Source organism: Crocuta crocuta, unplaced genomic scaffold, assembly GCF_008692635.1.
Source record: "Crocuta crocuta isolate KB4526 unplaced genomic scaffold, BGI_CrCroc_1.0 scaffold658, whole genome shotgun sequence".
Lineage (NCBI taxonomy): Eukaryota > Metazoa > Chordata > Mammalia > Carnivora > Hyaenidae > Crocuta > Crocuta crocuta.
This window is the reverse complement of record NW_027530509.1, coordinates 305055-324323: the sequence shown is the minus strand read 5'-3', so window position 1 is coordinate 324323 and position 19269 is coordinate 305055. Positions and strand designations below refer to the sequence as shown.

The window sequence follows — 19269 nt, the reverse complement described above, 5'->3', positions numbered from 1 at the left end:
CGCAGTTTCCCTGCTTGAAGACACTTCCAGACAATGAAATGAGACATTTCCAGAACATATTAAATACAAGAAGAAATCCCTCCTCTTTTCTGCTCTTGTTTCAGGCAAATGATCATCCTTCAGGTGGTTGCCTTATTTTGCTGTTGCCCTAGTTTCCCCTTTGATGGGGCTGATGTCACAAAGACCATTACCCTGTTCCTTCTGTCCTTCTCAGGAAAAGAGGTACATACCAAACTGCATACACTCGAAAGCCTGTGTCAGGGATGAAATCACAGATAGCCTGGCCCTTCCCATCTCTCTCAAGTTAACCAAAAGCTCAAAATTTGGGTTCATGGCTTAAGAAATGAGAGTAGAATACATCATTTCTTTTCTCTTCTCCACCTGGCTAGTTCCTGCTAATGTCAATGAAGGCTTCTCTCTTTCAGGAAACCTTCACAAATCCAACTGTTAAGTCAAAACGTACTTTTCTCTATTTCAGTCACTTCCTGTGCCTCCTCGTTTGATAGTCTTCACCACTCTTTAGGTTAAAGGTCTCCTAGAACCTGCTAAGGTGCATTCCCCCATCATTGCCTGACATTCTTAAGGTAAAGACCAACATGCAAAGGGCATCCTGACTCTTGAGTCCAACTAGTGTGTGGGCCTGGGTAGAAGCAAGGAGCTGGCCTAGAGTCTACTCAGTGCTTCCCTAACCTCAGTCATTCACATGCCACCTTCGTATTTTCTGCCACACTGAGATCTTCCAGAACTCTTTTAATATTTGTCTTTAAATCAACACAAACTTTTAATTTAAACAAATGCATTTAAAAGAAGAAGTAGGGGTGCCTGGGTGGCTCAGGCCATTAAGCATCCAACTCTCGATTTTGGATCATGTCATGATCCCAGGGTCATGGGGTTGAACCCCACATCAGGCTCCATGCTAATTGTGGGGCCTGCTTGGGATTCTCTCTCCCTCCCTCTGCCCCTCTCCCCTGCTTGTGCTCTCTCTCTCTCTCTAAAATAAAAAATAAATTTTTAATGAAGAAGAATTAAAGAAATTACAGAAACTTTATATCATTGCATCAATGGAAACGAATGTTTTTCCTAAGCATTAAAAATACATCACAATCAAGGGGCTCCTGGATGGCTCAATCAGTTCAGCTTATGACTTCGGCTCAAGTCATGATCTCGTGTTTGTGAGTTCAAGCCCCAGATCAGGCTCTGTGTCGGAAGCTCGGAGCCTGGAGCGTACTTTGAGTTCTGTCTCCTCTCTCCTGCTCACGCTCTGTCTCTAGTAAAATAAAACATTAAAAATTGTTTTAAAATATATAACAATCAAAATAAAATATTTGTCCATGTAGCATCTAAAATCCTCTCTTTTAGGGGCGACTGGGTGGCTTAGTTGGTTAAGCATCTGACTTTGGCTCAGGTTATGATCTCACAGTCCGTGAGTTAGAGCCCCATGTCAGGCTCTCTGCTGACAGCTCAGAGTCTGGAGCCTGCTTCCAATTCTGTGTCTCCCTCTCTCTCTGCCCCTCCCCTGCTCATGCTCTGTCTGTCTCTGTCTCCCAAAAATAAATAAATATTGAAAAAATAAAAATAAAAACATAAAATCTTCTCTTTCACCAACAGTGTGCCCATGAAACAGAGGAACAATGGTCTAGACTGTCAGTGGCAGACCAGATGAGAGTCCAATGTGTGGACTTGAGCCTATGAAATCTCATGGTGAACTGATCCATATGGTTTAGGACACCAGATAAGGCTTTCTCTGAAACACAGCCNACACACACACACACACACACACACACACACACACACACACACTCCACTCCCAGCTTCCAGCAGTAGCATCTGCATGAGCAACATATTAAGAGTCTTGGGATGAACGAAGACTATAGCGGGGAGGCAAAAGGAAACAAGTATATAAAGTCTGAAGTTTACTTAGGGTGTGCGGTGTACCCCAAAGTGACCAGATGGGTCTCTCAGTTGCCTTACCCTCTCCCCAACCTCTTACATCAAAGATCGTGTCTAGTGTCTAGTGATAATTTCAAAATCCTCTTTAAACCAAGTTCTGCAGATAAAATACATTCGGCTTGGCTTTTTCTTCTAAGTCTTCTTTCTTATTTGGGACTACTGTTTTTGCCAGTATAATATAGTTGCTCTGGGGCGCGTGGGTGGCTCAGTTGGTTAAGCGTCCGACTTTGGCTCAGGTCATGATCTCAAGGCTTATGGGCTGGAGCCCCGGGTTGCGCTCTGTGCTGATAGCTCAGAGCCTAGAGCCTGCTTCAGATTCTGTGTCTCCCTCTTTCTCTGACATTCCTCTGCTCACACTCTGTCTCTCTCTCAAAAATGAATAAACATTAAAAATTTTTTAAAATATATATATAGTTGCTCTGTGGCAAAGCATATGAAATGAGACAAAATTCTTTCTTTTGGAAATAAGATCTTAAAATTCCAAAACCTCAAATTTTATTAAAATCCCCTAGTTGTGTTTAATGACTTTAAAGCTAGACTACAGATTAGTTTTACATACATCATCTTATTTCAGTCAACTCTCAAGTTGAAACAGAAAGAACGTTTTTTTAAAACTAAATTAAATAAACACATTTTTTTGAATTTTTAAATATTTATTTTTGAGAGAGAGAGAGAGAGGGAGGATGGGAGAGGGGAGGGGCAGAGAGAGAGGGAGACACAGGATGCAAAGCAGGCTCCAGGCTCTGAGCTGTCAACACAGATCTCACAAACCATGAGAGCATGACCTGAGCTAGAGTTGGACAGTTTAACCGACAAAGCCACCCAGGCACCCCAAACATAAACTTTATTTAACACATCCATAGGCAGTTAAGACGATAAAGAGAGTTTCTGGTAGCTAAATAGGTAAACAACAGTTTCCTTTAAACCAAATAAAACTAAGGGGTTGCAAACAGGTTATTTTAGAGGCAAATTTCCAAGAACAGTTAACAGAAAATTACACCCATATATTCTTAGAAATCTCTCAGTTTTCTCCTCACTACAGAGTGCTATGGTAATTTTTCTCTTTGAGGTGGTATATATTAAATACACGTGGCTTGATCTGAAAATGTTAGGGGATTTTTGCAGTTTCCCAGCTTAGATGCACAGATGCTATTAGAAATATTCAGCAGAAGAAAGTAAAGGTTTGACACACGTCCCAGATAATCTTTTTGAATAGTTAAAATATTGCCCTAAAAAATAATACTTCCTTAGAAGGAAGCAATTATTTCCTTGGTAGAAAAAAATAAATTGACAATAGTTATCTCTTTTCAACGGTAGAGTGGTTCTCTTCTAACTCTTTTGCTGGAAACATTTGACAAATACTGCTTTTATAGGACCCTTTTATAAAGTACAAAGGCAGTATTAGCCTCACAGAAATTAATAAACAGAGAAAAGAATATTTTAATAAGTGGTACAGGCCTATGAACATAAAATAATGTGTACTGTATAAAAAAGAAAAAGAAAAGAAAAAAAAGGAGGAACACCTGGGTGGATCAGTTGGTTAAGCGTCCAACTTTAGCTCGGATCATGATCTCAAAGTTTGTGAGTTCAAGCCCCGCGTCAGGCTCTGTGCTGACAGCTCAGAACCTGGAACCTGCTGCGGATTCTCTCTCCTCCTCTCTCTGCCCCTCCCCTGCTCTTTCTCTCTCTCTCTCTCTCCCTCCCTCTCAAAAATAAACATTTAAAAAAAATTTTTTTAAAAAAAGGTATATAACCATATTAATTTTTAAGGTTAATTGTACCATATTAACATGAACTTTCATATTCATACTTTCTCTCACAAAGACTTTCATATTCACCCTTCACTATCTCTTTTTAGTTTCTATAAAATAGGGTTGCAATATTATACTTAATCTAGCTATGAAGATATAGAAGTCTAGAGAGGTTAAATAATATTCCTAGAGTTACACAGCACAGTAGTACATTAACCTGGGACAACCTGGGACTTTGATCCTCCTGCCAAATGAAATGATCAAACTGTGGTCTGTCTTCATTCTGCATGTTGACCTTACAAGTTGGGCTGTCTTGTGCTCTTGTCATTTTGCTTTTCCAGAGTCTAATAGATCACTTGAACACAGTTCAAATAAAACCCCACTAATACAATTATCTGATAACATTTATTTAGGCTCTGCTATAAATCATCACTGTGCTGGGCAATCCCTTGAGAGAGAGATCATCATTCCCATTTTACTGATGACAAAACTAAGGCTTAAAGAACTTACATCACGTGTGCAGGGTCACACAGGCCAACATGGTTAGAGAGGAGAGAGCATCTGGCTCCAGCAAGCTGCACAGCCGGCGTCTTTGCCTCTTCCCAAGACTCCGGTGAGGCTGCAGAGCTCCAGGGTCACTTTGCAGCCGACAGAGCTGTTGGTGGACAGGCTAAGAAACAGACTACAAGCTAAAAAAATTACTTTGGTGAATCACATTAATTGCTGTATTACAAAACCAAAATTATCCAAAAGAGTTCATCAAGCAAGTAAGTGCTTATAATATCATACGAAGAAAAATGTTAGTAAGTTGTTCCTGAACTTGGAGACAACCACTCTTTAAGGACCCAAAGGTATCTACAGTGACAGGTATGGCACCGATCTTCTAAAGACTTATGGTTCAAAACCAATTCTGTCTCAGGCGGAAATGTGTGTGTGTTCACGCATTTGGTTTCCAATCTGTCTGAGTTCCTCAGGACTCTGGTCTACACCCCCAGAGGCTGACTCCACAGCCTCACCTCTCCTCTTGGTGCACAGTGACAGCCTCGCCCCTCTCTCTAACCCTGTTCTTGTTCGGGATCACATGTTCCCTGGATTGGAAGGCATTGTGTAATATACTTGGGGGCTACAAACAGCATCAAGTTGCATCTGAGAATACGAAAGTATGTAAGTAACACTGACTAGAAATAACTATTCTCTTTTGCAATGCCTAGCCCATAATCGGTGTCAGTAAATATTTGTGGCATTGAACCCAATAACATCAAAAATAATCCAAAAGGAAGATTAGGCCAGGATATGTAGGAATATGTAAGATCCACCATGGATAAATGAACACTGAGTGTATTTTTTCTGCAAATCATAGAAATGGAAGAGGAATTAGAGATAATTACATCCCATGAGCAACTCAGGTCCAGAGATATGCCCAAGGTCACAATGATAATTGGTGGCAAATGGGCCATGAAGTAATAATGCCACATTATCAGTCTAATATTCTTTCTACAATATTGTCACTTAGAAATGTCATTTTTTAAAAATTTTTTTACCTCTATTTTTTTGAGAGACAGAGTGAGAGTGCTAGTTGGGGAGGGGCAGAGAGAGAGGGAGACACAGAATCTGAAGGAGGCTCCAGGCTCTGAGCTGTCAGTACAGAGCTCAACATGGTGCTCGAACCCATGAACCATGAGATCATGACCTGAGCCAAAGTCATATGCTTAACCAACTGAGCCACCCAGGAACCCCAGAAATGTCATTTTAAAACTAAACTGAATCACACTCTCAAATATGTGGTTCCCACAAAACAGATCTCTAGATATGTGTATATTTAGGCCCTCACATGCAGATGCTTTTCAAAACCTGGATATTCCTAAATCTGGCCTCTGAGTCAAGAGACCTGAGTTTTAATCTCAGTTTTTAACTAACCACTTGATAGTGAGTCACTTTAGCATACTGAATATTAGGCTCCTGAACTGTAAATGAAGAAGCTAAGTATATCTATTAGGTTGCAAATGACCAAAAATGTATACATGCATATATATTTACATATATATATCACATATGATATGTGTATATATATATATCAAACTGACTTAAGCAAAAATGCAAATTGACTTACCTCTTGTAACTGAAGAATTTAGAAATGTACCTGTTTCAGGTGTGGCTTAATACAGGGGCTTGAATAACAGCACCGGGATCTAATTTTCTCCCATCTCTCTCTTCTGTTCCTATAGATTGGCTCTGCTTTCAGGTCCTGCATGTCACGAGATGGCTGTCAGCTACTCTGGGCCTGTATGCTCCCAAATTCAAGTCCTTTGGGTGAGGCAAAATCAACAAATACACTGGACAAAATACCTTGTAGGTCACTTACATACACATTGATTTCTGGTTCCATGAGCTTCTGTTAATGTCTATCTTAGGATATAAGAATAAGTTAACTGTTTGGGGGAAACTTAGACCCCCCAAGGCCATTGTCATGACAAATAACAGGCCCTTCATCATGTGCTCCCCACTTCAGTTCTGCCCATCTGCAGTTTCCTTCCTGTACTCCACCGCCACAGGTCCCTCCATCTTTGTATACGGTCTTCCCTCTGTCTTGGATGCCTTTATTCTTCCTATCTCTCCGAAAAACATTTACTCACTGCACCAAACCTTTTCCCTGAGAAATCCTCCCTGATTACAGTCCTCCCCTCAAGTGAAATTGACCACTCTATTGTACTTAAACCTCCTCACCTACCTCGACTGGCATGCATATCATATTGTATAGTGTTCACATGTTTGCATATCTTCTCCAAGGATTTTTGGCATTAGGAAGGCAGGAACCATACCCTCGTCAACTTTTTGTCCCCAGGGCCAAATGCAATGCCTGAAACATAGCAAGTATTCAACAAATACTAATGATTCAATCAAGGAATCAATGAATCAATGAAATTTAGTTCCTCCAAACTAGAACATTATTGACCCCATGTTGTCCCTAAAACATGCAATTATGCTATGAAAACCCCACCTTTCAGGTTCTTTGAATGAACCATACCCTTGCTCAGATCCAAGCTTGTGTATACTGTCCCCAGTGTCACTTGGTCAAATTTTCTTATCCTTCAGCTCACAGTTCCTCAGGAATACCTCCCGGGACCTCTTGAATTCAATTACACCCCGTGCATACTGAACCTTTCCTTCCCGTGCCCTTTTCACACCTATAGCTATTTGTTCAATGTTTGCCTTCCTTGACTGACCGTAAGGTCCATGAGGGCCAGGACCCTACTGTCTTCACAACTGCGAACAAGAAAACAGGACCGTGGAGCAGTCTGATTCCATATGGGACAAATGAAGAAAAGGAGAATGGAAACACAGATTCTGAACACTTGCCAACCCCCACTGACTCCTTTTACCTTCTTCACCTGGACCCCAACATAGAGCCTGCTTTTGGACTTGTGTTTTGTAGCTGAATATGGAACATAAAAGCCTGTTTCTTCTTAGTTAAGGTGTATAAGACATCGTAGGCTCCTTGCTCCATAGATCATTGTAGGCTTTCAGAAAATAATGCAATCGATACATATCATGGAACTCCTGTGGCCAGCACTGTGCCACCAGAGATGCTTTCACCCTGCCTTCTCATCTCACATCTCCACATCCTTCCTAGACACAGAGCTGCTTGTGCCTATGTTTATCCTTTTCAGTTTCTTTTTATTTATTTATTTAATTTTTTAACTTTATTTTTGAGAGAGAGACAGAGAGAGTGAGTGGGGGAGGGGCAGCGAAAGAAGGAGAGAAAGAATCTTAAGCAGGCCCCACACTGTCAGCACGGGGCCCGACGTGGGGCCCAAACTCACAAACTGTGAGATCATGACCTGAGCTGAAACCAAGGGTCAGGCGCATGAACAACTGAGCCACCCAGGAGCCTCTTTCTCAGTTTCTTTTTAAATAGGCATTCTGTGATCACAGGAACACACTTTGGTGCTGTGTTAGGTGAGAAAGTTGATATACTTGCTTACATGACTCAACTCGGCTCATGTTTTCTCTGAAGCTTCCTTTATTCCCTCCCTCATTCTGACCACACCATTTTGGCAGCACCACTAAGTACTGAAGATGGCAATGATTAAGTCCAGTCTCCCAAATAAAAGACACAATATAGATCTGTCTGCTTCTAGTAAGAAAAATCATGCTACAATCTGTCTGAATATAACAGCCTGTGCCATTCTCCAAAGAACACTCATGTTAAAATTTCCCTGGCTTGCACAAAAGAGGAGGATCATCAAAAGATTTGTTTATCCTTGGCAATTGGCTTTTCTCTTCCAGAACCTGATTCTAGAAAGGGAAACTCTAACTCCTCACCTCCCAAATCCCTATGCTTTGAGGGGGGTACCCCATGCGGTTTGGAGTGATGTGATTAAACATAAGCACAGGATTTTGGAAATTCTCAAGAAGCCAGGAAAGCAGCATTACCAAGGCAGACAATGTAAGTTGAATAAGAATTTTAAACCCATTAATGTTTACCTAGTAAAGTTCAACTCTTCATCACCCAGGTGGTGCTGTAAAGGAAGTCAGGGGAGACTCAAATGCACAAAATCAGGACTTGGGGAGAGAAGTCAATGTGAGCAGTCAGAAAAGAAGGCACTGGGAGGTCATCAGCCTTCCAGGGAAGCATTCAAAGCCTTGAACAAAATCAATGATGGTTCAAAGAACTTCTGTTTCTAGGCAATTCTCCGAGGCAGTTTCCACCTGAAGACCAAAAACTGCCCTTATTCCCAGAATGAAGAGGCGGGGGTATGAACCGACCCAGCAGAGAATACATCACATAATGCTTTAAGCTAAGAGAGCAAAGGGAACACATAAGCGAGTCTTTTTCTCTCAAGACAAAATCACATTTTACTAAAAATAATCGGGGCAATTCTTCATTATTTACCAAGTCTGCTGTATTGCATTGAATGGTGGAGATAGGTGCACCCCATTCCTCTAAGGCATGTGGTTTCTGCAGAAAGTCTCTATGTCCCAAGCCATGAAAGGGGAAAAAAAATCACCATCTGTAGGAAAGTGATGATAGAACAAAGCTAATGGACTTGCTTGGGAATTACCCTTTTAAAAGTCTATTCCATCATGGAGGCTTCCTATCCCCGTCCAAGAATATCCAACATCTAAAAATTCAAATACAATCTCAGCTCAATTTCAAAGGGAGGTAGGAAATATTAATAAGGGAACTCTTTATTAGAATCAAAGCCACCTCTCTCCTTGAAAGATTTTAGATAGTTTAAAACTGCAATTCTCTGAGTCTAGTACCGCTTTCCTGAGGATGTCTTCTGTCAACTCATCCAGGAGAACCTGGCAGTCTTGGCTTAAGGCATGCCAATCGGCTCAGCTCTGCACATGAGCCAGGAGCTGGAGGCCTCCTTAAGCCTGAAGCAAGGAACTTGGTGGGTGGTCTAGAAGGGAGTCCGGGCTTTGTAATAGAAAGATACAGAGATGGAGCTCCTGGCCAGGAGAACTGCTGAGGGAGACAAACTCCAGGGAAAGACGTCAGTCCACATCAAGACTACATAATCACTGAAGAGAATCAGCCCAGGTGCCAGCCTAACACTATAAATAATCTTGGCTTTGTCAATGGGAAGCCCTTATTAACTGAGGGAATGTGTTACACGTACACAGATCGAGCACACAGAGAAACACATCAAAGGTGTGGATAACAACAAAACTCAACATACATCCAGCGATTACAGTTTTTAAAGCGCTTTTCCACAAATGACTTCATTGAATCTTCTCCACTGCAGGGATGGAAGAAAGGCAGATATTTCATGATCATTATTGCTGTGGCCGCCTTTCAGCTGTATCATGAGGCTAGAGATGAAATGTTAAGTGAAAACTATCTTGCATGTGGCCACTCATCACATCATGAGACCACCCCAGGGGTAAGAGGCCTGATCCCTCCACCCTGCACACAGGAGACAGCCCATGCTCAGATCCTTCATGACCCAAGTTCCCACACAGTGAGCCCACCCACACATGACTGGGCCAGATCCCACCTCAGACCTTCAGACATCTTTGTCACCAAATGACTCACTCCGTCTTTGGAATATCTGTGGTCAATTAATTTCAATTAAGGTTTCCATTTCTATAATCCTCCTAGGCCAAAAGAAAGCCAGTTTATCTCCCTTGTTATTAACCCCTTAACTTCTATACTCCTTCTCTCTGGCTTCTCTCTTCAAACCACTATGTCTTCTGGAATCTCCTTTCTTTATGTAAGAGAAAAAAAAAACGTATAAGCACAGTATCTCCTCACATTATGCTATGTAGTTCGCCTACCATAGAACTAAGGGTAGGGGTGACAAGCTATGCGCTCTTTTTTTTTTTAATGTTTATTTATTTCTAGGAGACAGAGAGAGAGACAGCGTGAGCAGGAGGGGTCAGAGAGAGAGGGAGTCACAGACTGAAACAGGCTCCAGGCTCTGAGCTGGCAGTCAGCACAGAGCCCGACGCGGGGCTCGAACCCACGAACCGTGAGATCATGACCTAAGCGAAAGTCGGACGCTTAACTAACTAAGCCACCCAGGCACCCCGCTATGAGCTCTTTAATCTACTTTAGAACCACCAGACTTCCACCCTGGTACCCAGGCCATCTATTATACTACCATGTACAATTCTATGTTTCTATCATCTACTGACCTTCTGGTTACATTCTTCAGGACAAGAAACTCCCCTTTCTTCCTCAACCTTACTTCTACCCACCTCTAGAAAACTTCAGTATCTTTGTAGGCAATCCACTCAACACCTTCAATCTACTGTTCCTTGACCTCAAATACACAATAACAAATCTCACTTTCACTCAACTTAGACTCTTCCACGCTGCCAGGGAAACATCCTGAACTTTGTCATCACCAAGAATGGTTCCACACCTAAAATCTTAACTGCAGACATTGCATTCTCTGACCCAGATGCCTTTCCTCCTGTGCTCTCAGGATCCTCCCTTGCATGCGCCTGGTCCTCAAACTCACTGAGTCCTTCAGTTCCTGGGTCTTCATTTCCCCACTGCCTATTAGCCTTCCTCTAAACAAACTACAAACAGTTGGGTATACAAACTACTCACCACGAGTGTCCTCAAATCCATGCATGTATTTCCCTATATTGCATTTATCAAGCAAACTCCCAGCATAGGGTTAATGTCATCCTGGTACATAGTAGCTGAGCACTCCTAAAGAAAATGTTATAACCACTCAGATTACTGTTATGACAAACATATGGTCTCTGACTTTAGAACTTCAATACATCTCCTCAATCCTTTCACTTGATCAACTGTCTTTCCTACTTTCCTTGGCCATTATTCTAAACCTAGGTATCTCTATTATCCCTATTGAGCACCCCTACCAGAGCCTGCCCCCCATTCTAAGCCAACAACATAATGTTTTTCTTCACTGAAAAAACAGGATGTCCAGAAATGTAAGAGGAAAATTGTGGTATCATAAGAGAAAACTGTTTTTTGAAGAGTCTTCTCCCCTGTCTATGAGACTATTAAATAGAAAATTTCTCAAGCCTAACCCTGGGCTCTCTTGTCTCTTCATTTCCAGAAGTACATCTCATCAACTCCTATAATTTCAATTATCTCTTTTATGCAAAGGACTTTGATGTCTCTATTATCAGTCCAGACCTCTCTCTTATGTATCATTAAAACTTCATGGGGCTCCTAGGTGGCTCAGTTGGTATAGCGTCCGACTTTGGCCCAGGTCATGATCTCATGGTTGTGAGTTTGAGCCCTGCATCAGACTCTGTGCTGACAGCTCAGTGCCTGAAGCCTGCTTCAGATTCTGTGTCTCCCTCTCTCTCTGCTCCTCCCCCTGCTTGCACTTTGCCTCTCCCTCAAAAATAAAGAAATATTATAAATAAATAAATAAATAAATAAAAAAGAAAACTCCACCTCAACATTTCCACTTATATACTTATCAACAAAGCACCTCAAATCCTCAAGTCCAAAACTGACATTTGACATCTCTTTGTCTGTATGTCCTTCTCTCTGTGTGGCTCTCTCTCTCTCTCTCTCTCTCACACACACACACACACAAATCGATTCTCTTATCTCCTCCTCAATAAAAGGCATCACCACCCAGTTGCTTGAGATAGAAACCTGGTAGTCATCCTTGCCTCCTCCCTCTGCCTCACCCAATTCATCAACAATTTCTAGTAATATTATCTCCTGCCTTCCCTCAAATCCAATTACTTTCTCCTGTTCAAATAATGAACAACAACCTAGTTCAAATAAGGAAATTAGAGCTGAAAAAGAGGTTAAGACATTGCACAATGTCACACAGCTAGTATGACAAAGCCACCTCAGACTCCCATCTGCTTCCAAAACCCTTGCTTGAAACTAGAAAATACTGTCTCACTTGAAGGAAATCTCAGAGCCAAAGATATCTCCAAGAAATACATATTAGACTATTTCAAGCAGAAGATGGTCCAAAATCCAGCAAAGAAGGCACTGGGGGTAATCAGCTTTGCAGGGAAGAACTTAGAGCCTCAAACAAAATCAATAGTTCAGAAAACTTCTCTGTGTTCAGGAAATTTCCCTGGGGTAGTTTCTACATAAAGACCAAAAAATGAGCCTATGACCAGAATGAAGAGATAGGGGTACAAACTGATGCTGAATAAAAGAAGCCATTGATGTGACCATGGATGAGCATGTCTCATGAATGACAATAATGCTTTGCTTTTTAAGTTACTCAGATTTTGGGGTTCTTGTTACCACAGCATAACCTGGCTTATATTGACTCATTCAATCTCTTTCTGTTTCCATTCATGCTTGTATGGTACCCTCACTATCAAATCCAAAAAGAAATGTGTATTTGAAAGGGCTGCAAAGTATGGTTCTCTCCTGGAAATTGTTTCTAATAATTCCCTTTATTTTCTTATTATGTTCATGTTTCTCCCTGATTTCCCTCTTTATACTTCTGATGTCAGTGAAGGTGTCCATTGGAGAGACTGCAAAGGAATGAATGCTAGGGGAGAAAATGAAATGAATTGCAGTTTTGGGGCAGCCCTCCAAAATAAAATTATGTGAGAATACACCCTGAGTCCTACAGAAGGTAAGTAAATAGGATATATTCTTTATTCTATACCATCTTTCTAGGGCTCTATCTTTATGTCTTCCTGAGTGCAGTCAGCCAAAATATTCTATGCACTCGAAGTTGCAACTACTTTTGTTCAGTGATGCAGTATTCTAAGTTGCTTTTGGTTAAAAGCCTGGGCTTTGGAGTCTAGCAGAAATAAGTTCATGTCTTGGTTCTCTGCCACTTCCCAGCTGTGTGAACTTCGGCAGGTTTAAAATGAAGGCAATGACAGTATCCACTGCAGAGGGCCACTTAGTGAGTGAGGTTTCAACCAGCAGTGAATGTACAGTGCTTATTACAGTACATGGCAGGGCTTAATAGATGCTGGTGAGTCCTACTAGTAGTAGGAATACTATCATTTTTATCATTATGGTCATTTTCACTATTATAAGTACCTAATCCACAGAAGCTCGGTCTGAAAGGCAAGAGTATGTGAAGACGCTTTTGGAAGACAGGAAAAACGGATCCCAACATACGTGCAAACTGAAGAAAACAAGGCTCTTCTGGACAACGTAGGAATTGATTTCTGGAAAGGAATCAAGAAACTATCTCCAGAAAATCAAATTTTTTAAATTTAATATTTCTTTTTGTCTGAACAATTCATGTTCATTTGGAGGCAAATCTAACTACCATAAGGCCTGTAACAAAAAACAACAGCCACTTGCTTGGGGTGGGGTTCAATCCCATAGACCATGAAATCTGAGTCTAAACCAAGAGTTGGATACTTAACCAACTGAGCCACGCACGTGACCTTCAGTGAAGATTTTCAGTGAGTCAAATCCAAAAACGCATAACTCAGGTCTGGAGAAGTATCTACAAAGAACAAAACCTTTTATGACTTTAGATTTCTGTTTTCCAGCATATGCATCATCTGCACTCAAGCCCGGGAACTATTTACACATTTTCCTGTCCCTCTATAGGAAAATACTGGGAGTGATCATTTCCAGAAAACTAAGGTTTTTTTTAAAATATTGTTTTTAAGACTGCGTGACCAAAAAACAAGGTAATGAAAGCAAAGCTCTTGCCACAGGCTTTGGTTACATATCTCCTGAGCCAAAGGTTATTTTGGTTTCCTCCAGATCTCAGGTATGAAAATAGAATAAAAAATCACACAAGTCTCATGGATGAAACAACCTTTTTGATCTCTGAGCCTCAAACTAAAAAACTAGAAAGACTATACTAATCCAAGCCTTAGGTTCAAAGTCAGGCAGAAGTTCTTGAATGTTCTTGCTTCAAACAGCAACATGTACTTGTATTCTCTTACACTGGGGAGGAAGAGTGTGGTAGAAAGAAATCATCTGGAAGGTAGCTCTGGCCAAGAGTTGGAGGAAGAAGAGAGAAAAAAACAGGTTATCAATGGTAAACACAGAATCAAAGCTTTATGAACCAAATAGAATTTTCACAGGCCTATGATTATTGAGAATCATCTGCCCAGCTGCTATGTACAGCATGCTGTAAAAATGGCTGGGGTTTATGGCAAGAATGTTAAATATTATGATTCCCTTTATCCCCTCTTCTATTGTGTACTCAGTTGTACTTCAACTGTCTTCCAAACTAATCGCTCTTTTGTGGTCAGTAGCCATTCAGAAACACAGATCCTTAAACTGTTGCTAAAAATTCCAGGTCTTTTGAAAATAGGCAAATAGCCTAGTGATTAAGGATATACATCCTTTTTAAGTTATATCCCAGACCCATGACATGTGAACTATGTGATCAACCAAATTGGTTGTTTGCATTAAGATTCCTACTTCCTGTGCTTTCAGTCTCATGTTTTCAGCATCAGAAAAATTTCTGAGAGTACAAGGTGACACTTATTGCCAATGCCCAGTAGTAGACTGCCTAAGTATAAATAACCAACCTCAACCCCCTTTGCTTGCTAACATTTTCTCACAAGACTAAAAAGTTCAGTAACCTCCTTTTCTTAATGGTGGCGCCACTTCAACCACACTCTGGAAGGTATTGGTTTCCTTAAGTACAATGTGGAACCATCAGAATAAAAGGGCAGCATGAGGGAAAACGACAGTATGGGGCTTTGTGGCTTATCAATTTAGTTGCTCATAAGAGAACCTGGGAGGGGGAAACCCCCGAAAGATTAGTCACTTCATTTTGTGTTGCAGAGCTCAATTCAGGTTAACAAAGCATTTGCCAACAAAGGAGATGGGAGAATGGGAGTATTCACTTGCTCTGGACTGAATAAACAAATGTGGGATTTGTGGGCTGACTAATGTCCTGGGATAAACCAGGCAGTCAGCCAAATTCTAGGAGTTTTGATGAAAAGCCAGCAAGCCCACACTTTTCTTCTTGGAAAGTGCTCCATGGGAGTATTGATGTCCACCAGGCAGCCTGAGCCCTCAGCCTGCCTTAAAGTTTTGCCCATGTTCAGCCACAGGGAATTCTCAATGCCACTGTAATCGAAGACTTCGATCAAGTGATAGAAGCTGCATTCCTTCTTCTTGGGAAGTGTTAAATATGCCATTCATCTCCTTTTAGAAATGTGTTATCACTATCCCTTTTTAAATACTACATTACCCAGAAATTATATGGGTAGGCCACTAAAAGGTGACTCTGGTTCTATCTGGTTCCATTCACATTCATTCATTTCATTCATTGGGCACTTTCCATATGTTCCAGGTACCATCTAAGTCCCTGAGTATAAAGTAGTAACTGAATCAGACCACAGTCCATGCCCCCAGACCAATCTTGAAATCTTTAAGAGCAGTGGAAAACTTATACAGTCTTATCATTTTATTTTTGGTTGGAGGAAAGTGTTAAAATTGATAATTATTTTTATTGGGAAAGGCAATAAGCCTTTCAATTAAAGACACAATATGAATTTGTAGGGATGTCAGAAATCAGAATAAGGGCTTGTCCTTTATTACTACCATGTTATTAGGACCATATAACCATGGTCTAGACTGAAGGTGATTTTATTATAAACAGCAGCTCTTGAAATGTCAAGGATTAAGTTTCACAGGTTCTCAACTAACTCCAGAAAAACTTCCCAGCAGCAGATGATACAATCTCCTTTAAATCTACAAATCTGGCTTATCTACCCAGATCAGAAACATATATGGTACCTGCATGGAATGACTCAATGCAAGCATAATATACACTGGAGGGAGAAAGTTCACTGTGGTAACTGGCAGAGACCATTTTAAGGGTCTCTGCAAAAATCTCCAACCTTCTTCAAAATGTAAAGCCTTAAGTAGTATTTACCTACATCAGAACTTTCATGCTTCCATTATGGAGACTAATCTTCAGATTTATTAATGCTCTAGAGGGAGGGCAGGAGGCTGCCAAATGACAAATGTAGAGAATTAGTTTTAGGAGGCATTATATGTAACTGCGTTTAGGAGATAGCTCTAGATTAACAAAGATTTTAAGCAGACTCACACACACACACACACACACACACACAATCTGGCAAGGAATCTTTATGAAGTTATCAAATCAAACCAAGTTTAATATACTTTGGTTAGTCTTATAAACACAATTCAGCAGAAATGACAGTATTGCAGAAATCAAGATTTGGAAAAGGAGTGTAACTCCTTCTTACTTACTATGAAGGCAGGAGGGAGAGTTGAAAGGGCAAGGTATAGACAAACTGTAAAAGAGCTATTTCAGCTCTAAAAACTAGGAAAGAACACCTGAGACTGGGGTTGGATGATAAGCAGGCAGCAGAAATCACCCACCAAAACTCTGACCAGCAGCTCAGTGTGAGCCTTGAAGGAACAAGATGAATCATAACAGCCCACAAACCAGAGGAAGGCCTGCACAGGAAGTAAAGAAGGAAGGTGCAGAGCTATGGACTCCCGGACAGGATGAAGCCAGTCCATGTGAGGTTCGAGAAAACCAAGCAGGCAATACAAGCATCAGAGTGTTTCCTTATGTCATTAACTCAGGACCACTTCCTGATTTCAAACATGGGACCACGGATAGGAAAGCCATACAAATGGTCATTTTTAAAAATGTGTCAGAGATGATCAGAACCCTCTTTTGAGTACTTGTAGGGCACATGATGGATCCCACTGAGGTGGGGGATTTGATGGACAGTGTCCGGTTTCCCAGAAAAACGAGACAAGCAGCTTGACTTGACAAGTAGCATGAAGTAGCATAAAGAGCTTCCCTAGACAGTGCCAGAGAATTTGGTGCCAAAAGCCTGAGGTGGTTATTAGAAAATGGCTACCGCCCCTGATCGGCTGACTACAGCCTCTTCATCACCAAAAAAAGCCACAACAGAACCCAGCCAAAGCAATCACTGCTTCCTTGGGAAGCACTCGCTGTTTACCACGAGCTCTTGCTAACATCCCTGCTGTTTGCAAAGTGGCTAGACAGGGCAGTGACAGCCATTCCTGTCATCAGTTAAGGAGAAATTGCCCAGTGGGAGTTTAACTTTTAATTGGATTTCAGCCACGCTGTTTCTTTTGGTTACCTATCAGCTGGGATTCCATTGGCGCCAAGTTCGAGTGCAGTTCACTTCCACAGTCTGCAGAGCACTATGGAGGAAGAAAAATTGCCAAGGGGTCAGAACACCCCAGCTCTATCCCTAATCAGCTGCAAGGTCTTTGGCTCAATCAATTTGCTTCTTCTCTGTGTTCCCTCTTCCTTTAGTTATAACATAGGAAATATAAAACCTACCTCACATGATTATAAGTCAGAGGAGGGAACAGATGAGCAAAACTTGGGTTTCCAACTTAATATTTGTTCATCTAGTATCTAAGCACAGAAAAGCTGGATCTCAAAATCTCCTTGAAGGGAAAATATTTAGGAGGAAGTTATATAGTATGTCCCCGTTTCTTTTCTGTTGTTGTTGTTACTAATTGGCTAGGTTTTATAATATACTTTCTTTGATGAAGACAGTCTGGATCACAAAATGATATAGAGAATTTTGTACAATTTAACCTGAGCTATAAGAATCATAATAAATAATCATTATGATACATTTTAGCGTCTGTAATGCAGTGGGTGCAGCTGTTCTAGATGCTCTGCTCACTTCATACTTGTGCTTGGCTAATCTGTCACACGTGGTAAGTGCTTCATCTCAGCAGTTCTTGGAATTGCGACAGTGGTGAAAGGCTGTCTCTCTCATACCAGAGTCAAATAAGCATTCAATAACTGCTTCTTTCTCACCAATTCACCAGCAGCCAGACTTTTCCCTCTAAAACTTGTGAGAATGAAATACTTATAGCAGTGTATAAATGAATGCAAGCATTCAATGTCTCCTTTATATATGGTTGCTGCAACCAAACACATATACATAACTGTAGGGCTTGTGCAAAACTTTAGCACAGAAAAAATAAGAGGAATAGAGGAGAAAAGGGAAGAGAAGAGGGGGAAAGGAGAGGGGAGAAAACAGGAGGGAATAAGAGCTTGGGCAAAAAAAAAAAATAGGAGATAAAAAGATTCTTTTCTCACTCAATTTATTTTATGTCTGCTTGTGTGATAAATTTACCTGCATTACTTACATTTTATCTGTATGATACCTCTGGAAGTAATCTGAATCACCTTCATTTCTCAGATGAAGAAACTAGTGCTCAAAATAGTGAAATAGGCCACACAACTAAAGAGTGTCAATTCCAGGATTTGGTCCTCAGTCTCTATGATTTTAAAAATACCCATTCGCTTTCATTGTATCTCATTACTTCTCTTCCCAAGAGAAGCCTCCTTTGATGTAGGCTTTCCATTCTTTAGGTGCTGATAACATATCTCTGATGCCAGTAAGACAGAAGTCTTTTCACTGATCTACAACTGACCAAGAATGAGGCTTATTCTTCTTCTCATCAAAAGAGAGACTGGATGTAGGAGAAAGAAGAAACAGATGTTAGCCCTGTGATTTGGCTTTGACCCAACATAGTAGGTATTTCCTAATTCCCCTTCCTAGACACCTTTATCACCTTGAACAGTGAATGGAGTGGAGAAATACATCAAACATGATACACCACTACTCGATAAATAGAATACAATAGTTCTACCTTTTAAGTGAGCACAGATGTCTGCTTGAAACCTATGCACCAGATCTTCCTATGTTTTTCCTCCTGTTGAAGCAACTATCTATACAGAGTTAGGTCTCCGTGACAACCTTGGCAGCTCCTTGAGGGGCAGGCAGTCTAGCGGTTTAAGCACATGGACTTTCATATCACATTTGGGTTCAAATCCCAGGTCCATCATTGATGTGGCCTTGGAAGCACAAATTATTTTACTTCTCTGATCTTTCTGTGGTTCTCTTTCTGTGTCTCTTAAATGGGGATGCTATCTCATGGAGTCGCTATTAGAAAGAAACAAAATGTTGGGCATAAAGCTCCTAGCATGGTACTTAAGGCATAGTAAAAGTCAGTACATTTTTCTTGAATTATTGCTCTGATCCAGCTCAATAAATTCCACTTTGAGGTAGCTTTAAGGGAATCATTCTGATGACTCCTATTTGCTACAGGGAAATTTATCTGGAAGAAAAGAAGCTGTTCAAAGAAGCTGAGAACTTTCTCAAGAGATTT

The 19269-nt window shown here is 40.9% G+C and overlaps 1 protein-coding gene across 6 annotated transcripts in view; it reads right to left on the bottom strand.

The window, feature by feature from the left end:
• Positions 1 to 1025: 1025 nt before the first annotated feature.
• Positions 1026 to 19269, bottom strand: part of LOC144233973 (uncharacterized) — a 60384-nt gene continuing 42140 nt past the window's right edge. For 3 of the 6 annotated variants that reach the window (XR_013335820.1, XM_077767066.1, XM_077767067.1), the window contains 3 exons: positions 6430 to 6558; positions 4212 to 6005; positions 1026 to 1267 (listed from right to left, as the gene is read on the bottom strand). The gene's annotated coding sequence lies outside the window, so the exon portion shown is untranslated. The remainder of the gene's footprint in view (positions 1268 to 4211; positions 6006 to 6429; positions 6559 to 19269) is intronic. The other 3 variants (XM_077767068.1, XM_077767070.1, XM_077767071.1) reach the window with 3 other exon arrangements.